This window comes from Rutidosis leptorrhynchoides, chromosome 2, assembly GCF_046630445.1.
Source record: "Rutidosis leptorrhynchoides isolate AG116_Rl617_1_P2 chromosome 2, CSIRO_AGI_Rlap_v1, whole genome shotgun sequence".
NCBI classification, from domain to species: domain Eukaryota; kingdom Viridiplantae; phylum Streptophyta; class Magnoliopsida; order Asterales; family Asteraceae; genus Rutidosis; species Rutidosis leptorrhynchoides.
The window spans coordinates 217,060,814-217,075,526 of record NC_092334.1 but is presented as its reverse complement, the minus strand read 5'-3'; the positions used below and the strand labels follow the sequence as shown (position 1 = coordinate 217,075,526).

Genomic DNA, 14,713 nt, shown 5'->3' with positions numbered 1-14,713 from the left:
AAAATAATTAGATTTATTAATGATACCGATATTAATAGTTTTGATAATACTACTAGATGTAATGTTAATAATAATAATAATAATTTTGATAAAAAAAATAATGATAAGAAAAAAATGTTAGTTTTCATAATGTATTTTTAATAATAATGGTTATTAATAATAATGATGGTTTTAATTATGAGGATACTAATAATAATAATATAATTGATAATCCTAATAATAATACTTATAATAATAATAATAGAAATCTTATTAATAATGGTAATATTAATAATAATACTATTTAATAATACTAGTAATGATAATAATATTAATAATAACATTAGCAATAATAATAATCATATTTATGATTAGGGTTATGATAATAATAATAATAAATATAAATATTAGAATCATAATAATAACAATAAGAATTTTTAGAAAGAAAAACTACCTCTAAAGCCTTTTCTAAAAGGAAAATTTGTCCCAAATCAGGCTCGAACTCACGACCTCTCGCTTAACCCGAAACACCCAAACCATCCAAGCTACCTCGTTTTTCTGGTATTATAAACAACCTTTATATTTTTAACCCTTCTTATTTTCTTCATCATCTTCCTCATGATATAATCGACCAGAGATTAATCAACCAACACAACATTTAAAATTTGATTTTTAGACTTCTTATTGAAACAGAAACAGCTGGTATCGACTGGTTGGATTAATCAGTGAAAGAAAATAAAATAAAAAACAGAAGAACAGGTCGCTATTTTTAAAAAAATTTCAAACATCAAACTTGAATTTAAGAGCGTTTTAGACTTTGATTCCTATATGAAATAGATCCTAAATCATTCACAGAAGCTATTGGATTCGTCAATTTTACTTGAAACATCACAACGAATCCAAATTTCTCGATGAACACTCGGCTTGACTTTTTGAAAAATAACTTTGACTCGAAAATTAGAAGCTGATAGGACAAATTGGACTTTGAAACTTTCCAGATAGTTTGAATGAAGGATTTCTAACAATACTACATTTATAGATTTTGAAATGGAATTCGAATTCGAGGTTTTGGTAAAAATGTGACACGAACAGAGGTTTCGGCTGTTTTCTATCTTTTTCTGTTTTTATTTTTCGAATTGCAGTAAGAAATAATTAAAATTGATAAAGGCGGTGAAGTTTAGAATGATTTTCTTTCAATAAACAAGAAGTACTCGTTTGTTTTATAGCTGTGAAAGGTTGACAGAATCACAATGAGATAAATAGAAAGAAAGAAAAAAAAAATCAAAGTAGATGTTGAATTTTTTAATAGATTCGTACAATTGGCACAGATGATGGATGATCAAACAATTGTTTTATAGCTATGAGGATGTCGACAGAATTTTATCAAACAGACAGGAAATCCCAATTGATATCTATGTATACAGACTTTATTTGATTTTTATAATTTTAATTATTATTAATAATGAATGTATATATATATATATATATATATATATATATATATATATATATATATATATATATATATATATATATATAATATTACTTTTAATATTAATATTAATAATAATTATAATATATATTATTATTAATTAACAAAGATAATGATAATTATTAATAATATTATTAATAATGATATTGTTAATAATAATAACATTAATATTAATAATAATATAAGTTGTATTATAATAACAATTATATCAATTTTCAATAATTTTAGTAATAATAATTATATTAATAACATTATCAATAAAACTAGTAGTTATAGTAATGATAATAATACTTAATGATATTAATAAAGATAACAATAATGTTAGTAACTAATTTAAATGTATCAAATTTTATATTTATATATTATATTAAAATAATAATATTCATAATACTGATATTAATATTAATATTTATTTTAATAATAATGAAAGTAATAATAACAATATTTATATATTAACTATACTTTAACTTGTAACTACATATATTAATATTACAATTTATTAATTATATCATAACAGAGACCCGTAATCATAATCACAATGTACTTAATAATTCAATCATTTGATATTATCTTTTAATTCCGTCGATAAACATATTTTGAAACAAATTTGTAAAGTGTTATATACTTAATACTTTGTTAACGTTTTCAATTAATATGACTATATATTATCTATACATATCGATGTATACATAATTGTTCGTGAATCGTCGAGCATAGTCAAAAGGGTAATTGATTACATGAATACAATTCCAAAACTTTCGAGACTCTACAATATAGACTTTGCTTATCGTATCGAAATCATATAAAGATCAAGTTTAAATTTGGTCGGAAATTTCCAGGTCGTCACAACCGGCGCCGATTAAGCCACCTGAATTAATCAATGCTTCAACTTTGGATATGAATTAATCAATGCTTCAAAAATTTGGGCAATTTCAACACTTCACATTTCCGCTATAAAAACCCTAGAATTGAACAAAATGTAGTAAAAACCCTAAAATTTGGTGATCTTCTGCTGCTGGAAAACGATTGAAGATGATTGAAGATGAGTGATGTTAAGTTGTGATGGTTTGGAGGAGGCGATGGTAGGAGGACGATTATAGGAGCGTTTAAGGTTATAATTGAATGTATTGTAACTGAGATATGTAATTCATCTCAGATCTCAGATGTTTTGTTTTGTTTTCATAGGCCGCGTTTAGGTTAATTGAAGGTATTTTCGAAAGAAAAAATATTTATTTAATCATGACATCAGCAAGGATGCTTGAAAATTTTTCATTTTAATTTTGATTTATTTTTAAACTTAGAATGGAATTATTTATAACATCATAAGGTTAGAGATTTAATATTAACTATAGATAGATAGCTAAAAAATCATAAATTTCTATCTCTACTCTCTACTATATATAATAAGAAAAATAAAATGAGCTTACATCAAAATAAAACATTTAATTCTAGCCATTCAATAAGAATCATCTATCTAGATCCTCAAAAGCTATCTAGATCCAAAGTTTTTTGCCAAAAAAAAAAAAAAAAAAAAAATCTATCTAGATCCTTAAAAGCTCCATATTGTAATGACCTCGTAATCTAAATTTTTAGCATTAAACCGACTAAAATAGCCCTCAAAGTTAAAAAAAAAACCGGGAGTATTCTAAAAAAATAGGGGTTCTTGAGGAAGCTTTTCATTAGTAAAAAAAAATACAGCAGAATATAATCCTCTTCTATTGAAAAAAAAAAAAAAAAAAACTTCCATCCTCCAAATTCGACAACTAAAATTAGGGTTCTACAAATTCACTTCCATTCACTAAAAAAACCTAGCTTCCTCCCTCCCAAAAAATGCTCGCCACTAATCATGAAAATGAATCCTAAACAATAAATCGATTGTACGACAGATTAATAGCAGATCATCTAACTTCACCGATTTGATTTGAGAGGATGATGCAATATATCCAATCGTATAGTCTACTGAATCAGGTAATCAGTTCATCTATTATTTAATCGATTAATAGTTTAATCTGTCGAATCATGTAAACGAAGATGCGATTGACTTTTATAGCCAAGGTACAAATTTGATTGTTATTATTTGTGATTATTAGATTAGATGTACAAATGGGCAGCGACTTTTAGAAGATATCTTTAATTTCGCTAAAGCAAAATTACAGATTTTATAACTCATTCATGTTGCACTCTTTAATTGGAAGCATCTAAAACCATGTTCTACTACATAGAGTTTAAATGGAATTAAGGTAAGCATTTAGGTGTGCTTCTTTATCTTTGTTGTGCAAACTATCTTTGCTAGACTATATTCCGGATTGTGTGATTCTTATAACAAGTGAAATTGAGTGACTAATTTGACCAATCAGTTTTGTTGTTGATTTTAAATGGTTTGGTCGTAGGATTCGATTTGGGTGGGTCGTATAACGTGTCATATTCTTTCATTTTTTGACCATTTATTTGAACATTTATGCACAATTATGTACCTTAATTTGTGTATCACTGAAGACCAATTTGCAGGATATAGTTGAGAATATATTTATATTAAGTATCTTAATTTTGTTGACCATCTATATTAAGCACCTTAATTTAGTTGACCACTCTCACATATATAGTAGAATATATTTATATAGTAGGTGCTAATTTGATATAATCAATTTCATGGCATTTCTGTATATTTTACAGATTGATTGTTGTTGCTAATTTGATATAATCAATTTCATTGAAAATTAATCATATATGTAATCAATATTAATCATATATAGTAATCATATATGGTTAAAGGCCAGTGACTTTGTGTCACGTTTACATTTTTGTACGGATTATGTATTTACATTGCATAAATATTGAACTTCTAATGATTATTTTATTTATTACAATATGTAAATCAGTCTGCGGCTATATTATATGACACACAAAAGCTACACACTGCTACAACTAAAGATACTAAACCAGCACGGTCGCTCATGCTTGGAGCTGCTCCCAACTATGGAAATAGTTTGTATTATCAATGTAAGCTTCTTTGTTTCGACCTTTATTTGTCCCTAAAAATTTTTTTACATACTTATTTAAATCTCAAAGTGGATAATAAAATTTTGAATTTAAGCTTGGTAGTCATTTATTTGTAGTGTCAACTTTTTAGTAAGACAATAACAGATAGATGTTGCTTTTTTTGAAGCTTCCTGGAAGAGCTACGGGAATTCTCATATCGAAAGTAAGCTTTCATGACTTAAAATTGATCATATTCCCAGAAGTTGTGGTGAGTTTTAAATTTGTTGTTTTGAATTTTGATCGATTTGGCACTAATTTGCTTTTACGTTTTTACGTCGAAGCATGCTAATTGCCATGGATAAGCAGGTACGTTTCCATCCATATTCTATCTCCATTCATATTCTTTGTAAACTCTAATGTACCCTATTTCACTGATATACATAATATGTGATATAATCAACATATACTGTGTTAGTATTCATGATATTTCAATAATACTATGTAATTAACCATTTAATACAATAAATTAATGTATAGTTTGGGTCAATTCTTCATATAGCTAATTGCATTTATTCATAGTACAATATCATTAGCTCGATTACTATTAGATGCTAATATTGATTACTATCTTATGTATAAAAATATATCATCATGCTTTTCATTGTTAGTCTCATTCACTTATGGGCAATGATTTTTGTATTATGAATCTTCTCTAGGTAAAAAAACTAATTATGATCTGATGACTCTTCTATAACGGAAACAAAATAGATTCCTTACATTTAGTAAATAAACTTATTTAATTGAAGAATGTGAGTCCTAATCTGCCATTAAGCTTGATTGATTTACATTTATGAGGTTTAGACGTGTGAAATGTTGTTTTCGATTTTTTTTTTTTTTTTTTTTTTTTTTTCCTTGTGTTCTTGTCATGTACTTGTGTAGAGATATTTCAAATGACTAGGAGCCCATTAGCATTAACCGCTATGTAAGAAGTTCGAGTGCTATAAATACGAGTTTTCGATTCGAATTGTACGGCGTTGACCTGCTTTTGTAGTTCTTAAACATTCTATACATGTTTTTAGGCTTCTTTCGTATGTATACATCACCCATCGCAAGTTACACCTCTTATGCAAAATATAATACATATGTATGTTGGTGGGTTAGATGTACAATGTTTTTGAAGCCTTGGAAGTTGTTTGGACAGTTTGGTGTACTAATTGATGAGAAGATTCCAGTGGCCAAATGTTGCGTATTTGTACAGTTCGCTAACAGGCAAAGGTTCCCCGAGTTCTTATTTTCTATGTGTGTGTGCCTTGAGTGTTTAATGTGCTTTGTTTTGTACTTATCATTTTGCCGTGTTATATGTTACACAGCCTATGCAGAGCAAACTTTATCTATTCTAAATGTTAGAGAATTAGGTTGCCAAAACATTCCCAGTAATCAGTCGGGATAATTAAACTCATAAAGATCGTCTGCAAATGCCTGTGAATAATCAACAAATAACATCACTTGTAGACGGTTGTGAATTCGGTATTGTACCATATTCTTTTGCTCTCCCTTATTCATATAATTAATCAACATATAACTTTAAAGTTAGCCAAAATGCTTTTTTATCTTATTGGATCAATGTATATGTAAAGTGTGTGTGAAACAAGTTCGTGCCCAAGGCTCTTATCTTTTTATGTTGATTCAAGTTGTTCCAAGGCTCTTATCCGTTTATGTTGATTCAAGTTGCAATACCTTACTACTACTATTTGCCTTATGAAGATAAAAGACACGACCACCTAATTTTATGAAGAAAAATACCGATGCACATATATCTCTTATAATAGTCACTATATATGACCATTACAATAAGTTTTTTAGACTGACCGGGTGAAAAAGTAGTACTGTCTATTAATAAGTTAACATGGATGTTAACTTCTCAACAAAACAGTGGGTTATTAGGTTTTATGGATGGCAATGGATATCCTATCTAGGGATGGCAATGGCCACCCGATCCGGTAGATATTCACCCGCTTCGTAATGGATATGGATGAACCTAAATGGATATGGATACGGATATGGATGAACCTAAATGGATATGGATATGGACATGGATGAAAAGTTTCATCCATGGATATATCCATTATAACCCGAAATACATATAAAAATACATAAATATAGATATATGCTTACATATTTACTATTACAAGTTCATTTACCGTTAGACTTACATTTTGTTTTCAACCTTATAATAAAAAAAACAATAATATATTACAATAAAATACGTAAATCTAACAAAAAAACTTACGATTTCATATTTAATTTTTCATAATCTATGTTTTAAAGTAAATTTAACAAATTTTGTTATATCTTCGACAAATATTACATATTCTTATGGATAGATTTTAATTATGTCATTTTATATTTATTTTTGCTATACTACGTTTTTGTTTTAATCGCATACTAGAAAATATTATACGAGTAACATTTTTTAAATATCCATTGGATATCCATTAACCCGGTTAATCCACTGGATATGGATATTGATGGATGACCTGAAACTAAATGGATATGGATATGGATATGGATGAACAAAAAATAAATGGATACGGATATGGATACGGCATCACTCGATCCATATCCGATCCATTGTCATCCCTAATCCTATCTATTCTATTGGATATTCATCTTATCCATTAACATAGATATGGATGAACTAAATGAATAATAAGCGGATATAAATGTAGATGATGTGAGAAAATAAGTGGATTAGGTATGCATAATAAATTACCACCCGAAATACTCAACAAAATAATATATATATTTTTCAAGTTATAACTTTATTTGCTTTATGAAAGGGAATTCAGCATTGCTACTGAAATTGTTTTGTTTCTTAACAACCTAATGATACTATTTTGACAATTCAATTTCTTTGATTCGTCTCTAAAAAAATATCGCGAATTCACGGGTTTTAAGCAAGTAATTACATAATATCAAACCAATTATTTAAATTTCAATAAACAACCAATATGCCTTTTCAATTAGCAACATTAGCCTTCTTTAAATTTTGTCTTCAACACATATACAATTTAAGGAACTGGTCAAATCAAAAGCAATTTCCGGTTAACAAAATGTCCACATCCCTGATCATTCCATAAAATGTGACAATGAACTGAACTTGAAGTTATGCAAAAACAAAACACAATCTTCCAATCTGTTGCAATTTTCAATTGCCAAATGAGCTTTCAATCCTCATTGAAGCTTTCAACATAATCTAAAACCGATTACAACTCTAATAAAACACAAGTTTCCGGCCAATCAATCATACGAAAATAAAAACATCCGTTCGTCTTTGTGCACAGAATTTAGCTGGCCGGCAATGATCCCTTTTCAAACATTGCTTTATAAATACATTCTTGAATGGATGTAGAAAACATGTCCATCCACTTAACTGATCAAAATAAACAATCAATTGTCACAATATGGCTTCAATATTGGTTCTAGTTCTAATTGTCATTCTAACCTTCTTTTTAGCCAATGCGGTCGAACTAGAAACCTACATTGTCCACCTAGACTCATCCAAGGGTCAAGAATTCACTCAGAAACAAGATCGCGAAACTTGGTACCGCTCATTTTTGCCTAAAGCCACTACGGCATCAAACGATGAAACAAGCATATTTTTCGCTTATCATAATGTCCTCAACGGGTTTGCAGTCAAATTGTCCAAAGAAGATGTGAAGGCAATGGAAAACATGGACGGGTTCTTATTCGCAAGGCCGCAAAATGTGTACAAGACACTAACAACTCATATGTTGGTGATTTTAGCATGATCCAACGTCATTTTAGTTGATTGGATTACTATGTTGAAAGTGTTTTCGAACCATTGATACGTTACACGAATTCGGAGAGTGTGGAGTACACGTTCGTAAAACGTGAGGTGGTTTGAGGCTTCCTTTGGACTTGGAAATGATATTTGGAACTTATAGAATGCGAAACGAGACTTGAAAAGGCCATACGAGTGAAAAACCTTGAGATCGAATTTTGGAGTGCTGGATAGGCTTAGCCCGCGGCGCGGCTCAGCCACCCGCGGCGCGGCTTAAAGCACAAAATTCAGGTCGAGGATTTTTAAACTTTTCAAGTATTTTTCTTTGTTAGCCCGCGGCGCGGCTCTTGGGCCCGCGGCGCGGCTTAACAAAGGGCTTGCTGGAAAGGTGCTTTTTCAACCCAAAAGGCACATTCGAACCCCAATCGTTTTGGGGTTGTTCCAGGACATTTTAACTGCGTTTTTTCATGTTTTTAGACCATTTTAAGTCTAAATACATGAATGTAAACTTCCAAGTCACTAATGGGTGTGAATCAAAGATTGTGACTTTTCAAGAAGTCTTTTGACCCATTATAAATACACTCTTTCTGTATTTGAAAAAGGTTCTAGATTTTTGTTCTTTTTACACACTTTCAACTTCAAGCAATTAGAAGATACATCTCTGCAATTGTGTGATTGTTATCTTTTAGCCAAGACGATAATCTTGTCTTTGTCTTATCCCAATCGAAACTTCGTGTAACCCGTGGCTAATAGGGTCGAAATATTCGATTAGGAAAGTGTTCACACGATTCAAAGATCAATCCGGAGTCATTACCGTTTCAGGCACGAAGGTTCTACAACCCCGATATCTAACACTCTAATCGAATATTTGTGCATTCTATGTCCGGAGAAACGGTGATAGAAGATGATCCGCGAATTGGTGTGAAGTTTGAAGGGATGGATTATAGAAAAAGGCTGGAAAGAAATTGGCTATGTTGAGGAAACGTTCAAACGTGGATGTGTGACAATGGATGAATTTATGGGTTTGTGCTTCATGAATATTCAGGAATCACATGCATGCACCATACATGGGACGGTTTGTCTAATTTCTTAGATCCTTACAATTATTTACTGTTGATAATTGTTTATTTAATAAGTGCAATACGCATGATTAAGGGATAGTGACTAATTGAATTACAAATTATGATGATCATAATTGTAGATCATCAAACAGTGAATGGTGACATACAATTCATCCATTTCACTATTTTATTAATATTAGAATTTTAATATTAATATTAATATGAAGTGATTATCAAACAGTGAGATATGTAGATGTGAATTTGTCTTCACATACGAATTACTTGTGATCATTTTGACAAATGATGAGTTACCAAATTTTTAGTGGTTGGCCATAAATTGTATTGGTAACAGTAATCTTGGTGTTGGTTGACTTTCGTCCTAACTGATGTGGAAGTAATTGTTTTTTTGTTTGTCCACATGAAGATAATATTGCACAATTAAGGTTTGTGAATATATCTTGAATGGTTACAACTGTTTGATGTAAATGATTTATTCATTTGAATAGATATTGCTAATGTATTTCATTGATAACCGCCATAAAGTTTCTTTAACATTCATGTTGGTAGTGATCCAAATTTTATTACAATCTTGGCACTAAATTCGGTTGTCAGAAAGTTTGACGAAAAGGTATTCTTACCTTTGTGAAAAGGTGTGACAAGGATTGTTATATTTGAATAAGTTAACCGACAAAGTGTTGTCACTTATTATTTATTTTATTAATAAATAAATAGGAATGATAATTGGTAGTATTATGGTGTCAATAAAAGAATAACTTATTATATTTTTTGGATATTGACATGAAAACCTCCATGGTTGTTAATAATTGTGATCGTTGGAGTCACAATGGATTAAGTGGTAACAACTTTTAGATTATTTGACGGGTGGTAACAACTCGTTGGATATGTCACAAAACAATCTATATAATTGTAAAGTGACTATCTTGATTACTAAATAAAATGTCCATGAATTCTTTATTCACTGGTGAGATTTGTCCATAAATCTTTTGAGGTTTATAAAGATGGTACAAGTTAGTGAAACGAATATATTTTAATATGGGATAAGGATTAGATGTTGCTTATTTGTTTTAAAATACCGGTATGCTATGAAAATTGGTGGTATGATGTATGTGATTACATCTAGTGACCAATCTAGCATGGTATTAGATTAAGCATGGTCTAATGAAATTTATTGTGATGGGGCTTTAGTACTAACATACTTGTAAAAGCCAACCATGGACTATGGTTTAATTCACAATGTGAATCCTTAAAACATATTAAATTATTTTGAGTTAAGATGACACATCTACAAGTTGTTGGATTTTAACACTTGGTATAGATGGCGTATCTTGGATCAAAAAGGTTGATGTTGAGATTATGAATATTATAAACTTGTTGTCATTACTTCTTGGTTTTAGAAGTGGATTGACTAGGGTATGTTTATAATTATAATCTCATGCCTAATGTAATGGTAATAATTGTGTATACAAGGATAATGGGGATACATTATCAAGGGTGTATAAATTATATGTTTACATTGATGACTTGTGAAAAGTGGACATGTGCAAGGACTAATCAATCAATTGGTTTGAGTACTCATAAGTTTCTTATGGTATATATAAGAAGTTAGTAAATCCTTGGTTAAAAGGATTGTAAAAGAGAAATTGATTGAAGTCATAATGAATAAGATGAAAGTTCATGGTGATCCCTAGTTATGGGATGTCACGTGACTAAGGCATGTGTTTGAATGTACAAGTGAAAGTCTAGCTAGACACTTATGCCTTAGACAAATAGTGTTTCGTGAGGTTCATCACGAACGAAGTGATGTTTGTGGATTTTGTTGGGTCACAACAAAATTTGACTAAATCACTTGAGAAAAGCATTAGCCGGTAGTGCGCACAAGTTGGCTAATGTTGTGGGATTGAAGTCCATTTAAATCTTCCATAGTGGGATACCCAATTCCCTTCTAGTACAACGCTGGGAGCTGAATTCAATGAGGAAAGCCTACTATCTGAAGATTGGAACACATTTAATATATGATCCCAAGGTATGTGTTCGGACCCGTGAGAGAAAGTAGGTTGAAGTTTGAAACTTCTTAATAGTTGTCTTGAAAATTTGCATCGCGGGAGCAAGATTAAAAGAAACTACCTACGTGAACATGAGGTTAAGCCGCCTCAAGAAAGCTTGGGACTTAGCTTTTGATATGTTCATGAGAGGATTGGGACACATGGCTTATAATAGTGTCGGGGTTAATTGTTAGAGAGTATGGAACTAATGTGTATATTATCGACAGGTTTTCAAATGAATTGATGGGTTCAAACTATTAGAGCACCCTGATTTTCGAATTCTTGCACTTGTAATATACTATGTGTAAATTCAATCCATGTGACATTTACACGTATGCATTAGTTTCTAATTGTTGGTATTTTAGTAATCAAGGATCATACTAAAATGGGGGGGAATTGTTGGTGATTTTAGCATGATCCAACGTCATTTTAGTTGATTGGATTACTATGTTGAAAGTGTTTTCGAACCATTGATACGTTACACGAATTCGGAGAGTGTGGATTACACGTTCGTAAAACGTGAGGTGGTTTGAGGCTTCCTTTGGACTTGGAAATGATATTTGGAACTTATAGAATGCGAAACGAGACTTGAAAAGGCCATACGAGTGAAAAACCTTGAGATCGAATTTTGGAGTGCTGGATAGGCTTAACCCGCGGCGCGGCTTAAAGCACAAAATTCAGGTCGAGGATTTTTAAACTTTTCAAGTATTTTTCTTTGTTAGCCCGCGGCGCGGCTCTTGGGCCCGCGGCGCGGCTTAACAAAGGGCTTGCTGGAAAGGTGCTTTTTCAACCCAAAAGGCACATTCGAACCCCAATCGTTTTGGGGTTGTTCCAGGACATTTTAACCGCGTTTTTTCATGTTTTTAGACCATTTTAAGTCTAAATACATGAATGTAAACTTCCAAGTCACTAATGGGTGTGAATCAAAGATTGTGACTTTTCAAGAAGTCTTTTGACCCATTATAAATACGCTCTTTGTGTATTTGAAAAAGGTTCTAGATTTTTGTTCTTTTTACACACTTTCAACTTCAAGCAATTAGAAGATACATCTCTGTAATTGTGTGATTGTTATCTTTTAGCCAAGACGACAATCTTGTCTTTGTCTTATCCCAATCGAAACTTCGTGTAACCCGTGGCTAATAGGGTCGAAATATTCGATTAGGAAAGTGTTCACACGATTCAAAGATCAATCCGGAGTCATTACCGTTTCAGGCACGAAGGTTCTACAACCCCGATATCTAACATCATACACCCAACTTTTTGGGTTTGTACCGAAATTTATTGGGTGGGTTTTAGACCTGGTCGAAGTACGGAAAAGGGGTGATAATCGGAGTTTTAGATACTGGTACGACTCCGAACCATCCTTCATTTAATGACAATGGTGTCCCTCCACCACCAGTAAAATGGAAAGGGAAATGTGAAATTGAAGGGTGCAACAACAAATTGATCGGTTTGCGTGATCTTACGATCGGTGGGAATGATACACGATACGATGCAGATGGACATGGTACACATACTTCAAGCACTGCGGGTGGTAATTTCGTCGATGACGCTAATGTATTTGGAAATGCGAAAGGGAACGCGGCTGGGATGTCCCCACATGCCCACGTGGCGATGTATAAAGTGTGTACGTTACAAGATTGTCAAGAGAGTTGGATTTTAGCGGGACTCGATGTAGCGATTGAAGATGGAGTTGATGTGCTTTCGTTATCGCTTGGTGGTGACTCTGTTCCGTTTTATAAAGATGGTATCGCGATAGGCGCGTTTAATGCTATGCAAAAAGGTATATTTGTGGCTTGCGCCGCGGGAAATTCTGGTCCTGTTATGTCATCGGTGACGAATGAGGCTCCATGGATTCTAACCGTAGGGGCTAGCACACTTGATCGAAAAATAACCTCAACTGTTTCCCTAGGAAACAAGGTTATGCTCGACGGTGAATCGTTATTCCAACCTAAAGATTTTACGGATTCTTTTTTACCTTTGGTGTACCCGGGGTCAAATGGTGTTACAAAAACAGCATTTTGTGAAGAAGGATCGTTGGATAATATCGACGTGAAAGGAAAAGTAGTATTATGCGATAGAGGTGTTATTGCAAGAATTTCGAAAGGACAAACGGTCAAGGATGCAAGCGGTATTGCTATGATTCTAGCGAACGAAGTGACAGATGGCGCTAGTACATTAGCCGATCCTCATGTTCTTCCTGCGTCACACGTTGGTTACAAACAAGGACTCGCAATCAAGGCGTATGTTAACTCGACCGCATCCCCTATGGCCACTTTAGTATTTAAAGGGACCTCAATCGGATTGGGTTCGGCTCCTCAAGTGACATCCTTTTCGTCACGTGGGCCCAGCATGGCGAGCCCAGGAATCCTGAAACCCGACATAATTGGGCCCGGTGTTAGTGTCTTAGCGGCATGGCCCGAGTCCGTTGACAACAACACGCTAGCAAAAGCGACGTTTAACGTAATCTCAGGTACTTCGATGTCTTGCCCTCATCTTGCGGGCATAGCGGCATTACTAAAAGTGTCTCACCCCGATTGGTCACCCGCGAGTATTAAGTCCGCGATGATGACTACATCGAATCAAGTGAGCCTAAATGGTAATCCAATCGAGGACGAAACAGAACTTAAAGCGGATATATTTGCAATAGGTGCAGGACATGTAAACCCATCGAAAGCTAACAATCCAGGACTAGTTTTCGACCTTGGACCCGATGATTATATTCCTTATTTGTGCGGACTTGGTTACACTAGTCAACAAGTTGGGATCATTACGGCAAAACAAGTTTCGTGCTCGGAAACCATAACAGAAGGACAACTAAACTATCCTTCTTTTACGGTCACTTTAGCGAAAGGCGAAAGTAAAACATATTCGAGGACAGTGACAAATGTCGGTGCGGCTAATTCGAGTTACACAATATTGGCGCCAAGTGTTTCTTTTCCTTATGGTACAACACTAAACATCAACATTTCAACTCTAGCGTTCACTGAAGTGAACCAAAAGTTAAGCTATGAATTGACGTTTAAACGCCTTAGTAACGTGGACATGAACGTTACGTATGCTGAAGGAGCTATGGCTTGGGGATCAGGTAAATACATGGTTAGAACCCCTTTCGTTTACAAGTTTGTGTAAGAGAAAATTCTCATCATGCGTTATAAGACTGTATGCATATTTATGCACACGGTTTCCTTGTTTTCTTTCTTACTTGTTTCCGTCATTGGTGATTTGATCTCTTCTGATCTGTAATCTGTAACGGGGGTATAAAAAGAAAAACTGGTTGAGTTTAGTTCATACCTTTTAGATCACAAAATTTTAGTGTTTATACTTTCAGTGA

General features: G+C 32.7%; 1 long non-coding RNA gene and 1 pseudogene across 2 annotated transcripts; both read left to right on the top strand.

The window, feature by feature from the left end:
• Positions 1-3,226: 3,226 nt before the first annotated feature.
• On the top strand, positions 3,227-6,085 carry LOC139891682 (uncharacterized). Of its 2 annotated transcripts, XR_011773798.1 has the most exons (5): positions 3,227-3,439; positions 3,567-3,711; positions 4,351-4,471; positions 4,638-5,725; positions 5,821-6,085. It is a non-coding gene; the product is annotated as an uncharacterized lncRNA (long non-coding RNA). The 2 variants fall into 2 exon arrangements; XR_011773797.1 differs by having other exon boundaries at positions 4,638-6,085.
• Positions 6,086-7,914: 1,829 nt separating this feature from the next.
• Positions 7,915-14,511, top strand: LOC139888552 (subtilisin-like protease; annotated as a pseudogene).
• The last annotated feature ends 202 nt before the right edge of the window (positions 14,512-14,713 follow it).